The sequence below is a fragment of the Pteronotus mesoamericanus genome, unplaced genomic scaffold (assembly GCF_021234165.1).
Source record: "Pteronotus mesoamericanus isolate MK-2021 breed Mesoamerican mustached bat unplaced genomic scaffold, CSHL_Meso_final contig_94, whole genome shotgun sequence".
Classification (NCBI taxonomy): domain Eukaryota; kingdom Metazoa; phylum Chordata; class Mammalia; order Chiroptera; family Mormoopidae; genus Pteronotus; species Pteronotus mesoamericanus.
This window is the reverse complement of record NW_026555285.1, coordinates 3,502,939-3,509,716: the sequence shown is the minus strand read 5'-3', so window position 1 is coordinate 3,509,716 and position 6,778 is coordinate 3,502,939. Positions and strand designations below refer to the sequence as shown.

At 36.0% G+C, this 6,778-nt stretch overlaps 1 pseudogene; it reads right to left on the bottom strand.

The window, feature by feature from the left end:
- Positions 1-5,558: 5,558 nt before the first annotated feature.
- Positions 5,559-5,841, bottom strand: LOC129081073 (immediate early response 3-interacting protein 1-like; annotated as a pseudogene).
- Between the last annotated feature and the right edge of the window lie 937 nt (positions 5,842-6,778).

The window sequence follows — 6,778 nt, the reverse complement described above, 5'->3', positions numbered from 1 at the left end:
GGAAATTTGTACTTGTTTTACATGTAGTCTATCGATAGACCTGTAATTAAATTATATATCTTGAACATCATGGTAGCCACTTAAGTAGTAATAGACATATTGCACTGGATTTGAGGGGAAAAAATATGTTGCAAACTCAGATTTTTGTCTTAAAATACAATGCCTAGCTAATGATAAATATAGAGGGATGGGGAAAAGTAAGTTAATAAAAATGAATAAAATAATAACAAATATTTATACAAAAATAAAGTCTCTATTTTGCATACTTACTACTGTAAATCTACAATTTCCCACCCCATACATATTCTGTTTCAATTCTTTATGAAACAATATACTTTTATAAGGCAATTAACCATTATCTCTGTTGATTATCACAACAATCTTATGGCATTGAGTTCTACTTTATGGATAAGGAAAATAACACATAGAGTAGTTAAAAATTCATCCTTAGATAGTAGGTGGTCATTCCAGAGATTTTCTTAAAGGTTCTATTTCCAAAATGAGTGTCTGTCCTCTTATTACACCAGCTGGCTTCAGAAAGTTTTAATGTGTAATGCTCATTTGGGATACTAATTTGACTTATAAAATTTATAACCCCTCCTCTATATTCAGTAAAATTTACTTTTGGCAGATATACAATAGGCTTAAATTGGAACGTTCAATTTTTTTTTAAGTAAATCCAAAGGGAGAAGAATTTCAACAATTACTAATTTCACTGATATATGGAATTGAACTGGGCTCATATACAGGCTGCCTAAACAATTAACCATTCAACAAGTAAGTGAACTAAGCCAAAGTCACAATGTATCAATGTAGGTTATCTTTATTGTATTTTACAGACCATTTTATATGTTAGAGTGGTGTTTGTGGTTATCAAAAGTCTCAGTATATATACGTTTTGATTGACAAGGGGTTTTAGCACAAATTTATTTAATTACTTGAGTGCTCAATAGGCTCAGGATCTATGTTATAACAATAACCTTGTGTCTCCACTTTGGTTGTTTGTAATCCACAACTACTTGTTGAAAAGTACATATGAACATACATATACTCAGGCATACGATACAAAAAACTGTTTCTGAGATCTCCCTCAGAAAATGAATTGAACAAACCACAGGAAAATCTGACTGTAAGATACCTGAGAGAAATAATTTTGAAAAATTACAATAAGAAAATTTAGGTAGTAAGTGTTAAGGCAGAATTAATGGGTTCCATCAAGTCCTTTCTCTAAACCAAAAACACTGTGAGTAATTAAATAACAACAATGGAGCTATCATCTTATAAATACCATTGCAAAAACATTTCTTGTTAAAACATAAACTTATCATATCTTTACATCTGAAACCATTTTCAGATGCATTTGTAAACATTTTCATAATTAGCATTCCAAAAATTCTAGAATACTGTTGCATGGCTTCTTAGTAGGCAGATAGATCTGATCAATAATACTGTTAGGGCTTTGAAATATAATTTTTGGTTCATGTATCTGCCTCCTTTTCAAGAAACAGACTTTCTCAAAACAAGGAACTACTTCTTAAACACTTTTTTTGTCTCTAGTGCCAGTCTCAAGTCCTCCCAGCACATAGTAGGTGCTCAGTGAAGACATTAAAATACTTTAAAAAAATAATAAAACTAGACTACAGTTTGTTCCCATATACAAAAATTAACTCAAAATGGATCAAAGACCTAAATATAAGGCCTGAAACAATAAATTACATTGGAGAAAATATAGCTACTAAATCTATGGACCTTGGTCTTAGATAAGATTTTATGAATTTGACCACAAATACTAGGAAAATAAAGGCAAAAATAAATGAATGGGACTATATCAAACTAAAAAAATTCTGCACAACAAAAGAAATTGCCAACAAAGCTAAAATGCAACCATCTGAATGGGAGATGTTATTTGCCAACAACAGCTCTGACAAGGGGTTAATATGCAAAATGTATAGAGAACTCATACAACTCAACACCAAACAAAAAATGCAATTAAAAAATGGGCAGAGAACCTGAACAGACACTTCTCCCAAGAAGACATACAAATGGCAAGTTATATGAAAAGATGTTCAACATAACGAGCTATTAGAGAAATGCAAATCAAACCTATAATGAGATACCACCTCACACCTGTTAGAAGGGAATATAAAGCTGAAAACAACAAGTGAATAAATAAAAACTCATAGACAACACTATAGTAGTTACTAGAGGGAAGAGGCATGGAGGGGAAGTAAAAGGTAAAGGAGGTGAAGTAAATGGTGACAGAAGATGATTTAACTTTGAGTGGTGGGCACACAATGCAATATACATGTTATGTACTATGGAAATATTCACATGAAACCTATATGATCTTATTAACCAATGTCATCCCAATAAATTTAATTTTAAAAATGTTTTTTTGATTATCTGATAAAAATGTTTTTTCATTACATACACTTGGTTTGATGTACAACAAAAATATAAGACTTTCTCTGAGCCACCTGTCTTTGTTACTGTGTTGCAATTGGAGAGTAAATTGACCCGTCACTAAATTTTCCATGTAAGCACTTTGGGTGGAAGAACAACAGCACTTTTTGTCTCTACTTAATATCTTTCAAGAACATAAGCTTTAGCTTCAGTTAGCGGTGGGTTAAAATCCCACTCTGTTAGTTAAAACCTGTGTGACCTGGGTTCTTTGTGAACATCTACTTAATAATCACAATCACCACCCAACAGATACTTATTGAGGACATACTATGCAGATACTCTGGTGGGTGCCTGACTTCTCAGCAGCTCATCCAGAAAATGAAAATAATGGTCTTTACCTTAGAGTCATAATACTAATTTGCTGAAATAATATATACAAAGTTCTAGGCACATAGTAAATTTTCTTTAAATGGTTGTTGAGTTGTTTTTACTGAGACCATTATATGCTGTCATTACCCAGAAAGTGAGCTCAGTAAAAGTAAACAAGAAAAGTTGCTCACAGCCCAGTAGGGCAAATACCCTGCCAAGCCATCCTACTGTGTCCCTCTCCATGTGCTCTATAGAGGTTTCTTCCAAAAAGGTATCCCTTAGGCAATGGTTGTTGGTGTCAACTCAACACAACCAGGGACCCCCAACTTGTGGTGCAGTGAGAAAAGAAACTTTATTCAGTGGATACAACTCAATTGTGATACAATATGGCTGTGAGGAGGCCCAGGTTGAGGCAGCCTTGGAGTGAGGCCCTTCTCCAGCTAGACAGCACTTCTCCACTCTGGTCTTTGGTGTTTTGGGTCTAGTCAGAGAAAAACAGTCTTCAATGGAAAGGAAAAATGTGCTTTCTGATCCAGAATGCCTAATATAGACAGACATCCATGCCCCAGCTCCTGACTGGTTCACCTTCATGCAAATGACTCCAAATCCTCACACTTTAGTTCAAGAAGCAGTGTCTTCATTGGTCAGAATGGAGATGTTTTGATTGGTCATTGAAGATGTTAATTGTGATATAGCTGGATAACTCTGATTGGACCAAGGAAGCCTCAGTCCAATTGGTTGAAATACAATTCCAGACTCCTTTATAATGGCTAGCCCAGATGGCAGGAACACAGTATAGGCAGGCGGATTAGTGCAGGCTTCCCTGTGAAGTGTGGTTTGCTTTAAGAGAAGCCCCTGTCTATGAACAGCTGCTAGGCTATGCTTTTAAATTTGAGCCCAGCAGTCACCAGGAATCTTTCTTGGTAGGCATCTTCTTTCTCAGGATCTACACCCTAGCGGGAAAACATTCCCTACTGGATACCTAATAGTCTAATGGCCAGTAAGAGAGGATACATATGGTAAGGATGTGTGTTACAGAGATATTTGTAGTGAATACCTGTGACAATCCTATTCTCCCCTGTGAAAGTATTGAAGGGCATTAAAAAAGAAGTCTGTGAGGAGGGACTCTGCCCTGGACCTGTGGTGCTTAAGCCTGACTGCTGAATACAAAGTAGCAGCCACAGTTAGTAGATCACTGGTGAAATGGGGTGCAGAGTGGTCTAGAAGCACTTGAGGAGAGATGGGAAATGGAGGCTTTGGAGAGAGAACTGAAAGAGTAGCCAGTGGGACCCCAGTGCTGACTCTTCTCTCATATGGAAGCAGCCATTGGGCTCAGGCAGATCATTCCCCTGAAGAACAGCAGCATGAGAGGACACAATAGCCCTGCCCCTAGGAGGGACTCTGCTCTGCTCTGTGGTGCCTAAGTCTGAGTGCTGAGTGCAGTGTAACAAGATTAACAATTGAAGGAGACAGCCACAGACAGTAGATCCCTGGAAGTCTTGAACAGACTGCCTAAGGTCAGATAGGGTCAACACCTGACATCATCAGAGGCAGATCCAGAAAGAAAAAACAGTGGTAAATACTAGAGGTTACTGAGAAGAAATCCATGGTGCTCTTCTCCATGATTTGTGATATTTTCTTTACTACATAGCTTTTTTTTAAAAAAGTTTTTTCACTTGGAAATTTAACTTTATTTACAAATGTCCTATAAACAAATATGCCATCCCACCCTCTTTAAAATATTATAACTGATAATTTCCATAAAAACCATTTACACAGTTTTAATCTTTCTGCATAAAACTATATTATAGGATGAGTAATATAGAGGATGGTCTAAGACATGAAAACAAAACAAAATACCTTATCCACCATGAATGCCCTTGTGACAGATAGAAAGAAGAATTAAGAATCACACCCCTTAATATACTACTCCAAGAATTGAAAACATGATAATTTAGGGAGAGGTAAATGCTTCACAATAAAGTCTTCTTACATAGTACAGTTTATAACTGTGATTGTTTAGGATTGCTCTTGCAGGCTAATATTTATGCTGATGTCAAAAAATAAGTCATCATTGTAAAAAGGGCATAGACTTTTCTACTCAGATTTTTCTACCAATGAAAATATATAAATACTTATCTGGTCTCATCATTCACCAATTATTAAAATAAGAATGCATGAAAAGAATTTAAAACAAAAACACAATCACCATGCAACTATCTGACTTACAAAATTATAATTCTCCCTGAAGTCAGATTGTATTGGTCCTCAATAGTTACTATAAAGTTGAATTTTTCATAGCCAAGACAACAGAGACAAAATTTTTAACAAAAAAATTCAAAATAAAATCACTCCAATTACCTGTTTATCATTTTATATGTGGTAATTACTTTTGAAAATCTTTTAAATTTTGTCTAGGAGGATAACCACTCTCTGAGCATCAAAGCTAAGTCACGAGGAACTTCAAAATCTAAAAGAAATCATCCCTGAGAAGTGAGAGAAAAAGCTCAAAAAACACAGAAGTGACAGTCCTGCCCCTTTGAAAAATTGTTACCTTGTCATGTATTTTTATTAACAGATTGCAATCAAGTGTATTCCAATCCTGAAGAGTTACTGCTTCGGATGATTTCACCTTTTTGTAATGAAACTGTGTGCAATATTTTAAAAAAAAATAAGAAATAGGGACTCTGGTTTTACCAGGTTTCCATTTTTGTCAAGTCCAAGGACAAGCCAGCTTGGATATGTATCTTCCAATAAAGACCAAAGTAGTAACTTCTGCTGGCATCTCTTCTTCTGAGTTTCCATTTCCCCAATTGATCTTCACCCAAATAGTAAAAGTAATACAATTACAACTGAGTTTATTATTATCAATGGCACTCCCATTACAGTTCTTACAGATCGAATAAGGTTGATTAGCTGAGATTTAATTCCTGGCTCCTCTCCAAATCTGCCAATCCTCTGTTCTGTTCCCCAAACAATGTTCTAGAAGAAATGTTCCTCATGCAGCACAGTGATCGTATTGACACACAGCAGGGCAGCCTGCGGAAGTGAGTACAGGGTAAAGACCATGGTCACCAGGAACCACCCCGAGGCCCAACTCTACTGCATAGCTTTTTTATTTCATTTTGGGTCCACCAAGTTTGTGCATATTAACTCATTAGATTTTATACTAATTGTTTACATCTCTCCTTTCTTATAATAATCTTAATCTCTTACAGTATTATAAATACTGCTTCATTTGTTGTTGATAGTGGGATTGCAGGGGAGAGTTATTTTTGCGGATATTGGATTGTTTCCTGGGCTTTGTGGTTTTGTTCTGACAGCACCTGCACAAAAACACAAAAGACGTGGTAGACAGAGTAACCCTCAGTCAATGAGCAAGAGAATAAGACCCACCAAAGAATGACCAAACCACAATCAAAACCCGATTACTTCGATATACCCAGCATAAACAGCATAAAAGGCATCCAAAGAGCAGCAAGTTCAGGAGATCAAGGAGACTGCACTACGGAATATCATAGGTCTCTTACCATAGAAGTTCACACCACAAAGTCAGGACATTAAGACAGATCAATTTAAGAAGCATGAGCAACAAAGAAGAGCCTCACAAAATAATGGGAAGACAAAGAAACACCCCCAGCTGAAGAGGAAGGTGGAATCCCAAGAAAAACAACTAAAAGAAATGGAGGCAAGCAAACTATCAGATACTGAGTTCAAAACAATAGTTCTTAAGAAGCTCAATGAGCTCAGTGAGCTCAGAGAAAATTACCAAAAACTACAGGGAAACTATGAGGAACTTACTGCAAACTATATAAGAATGAAAAGGGACATAGAAACTATCAATAGGAGACAAGAGGAAATGAAGAATACAATTTCTGAATTGAAGAACGTGGTAGAAGGAATCAAATGCAAGCTAGATAAAGTAGAGGATCGAATCAGTGAGCTGGAGGACAAGATAGAAAAAAGCTCCCAGAAAGAGCAATAAAATGTAAACAGGCTCAAAAAG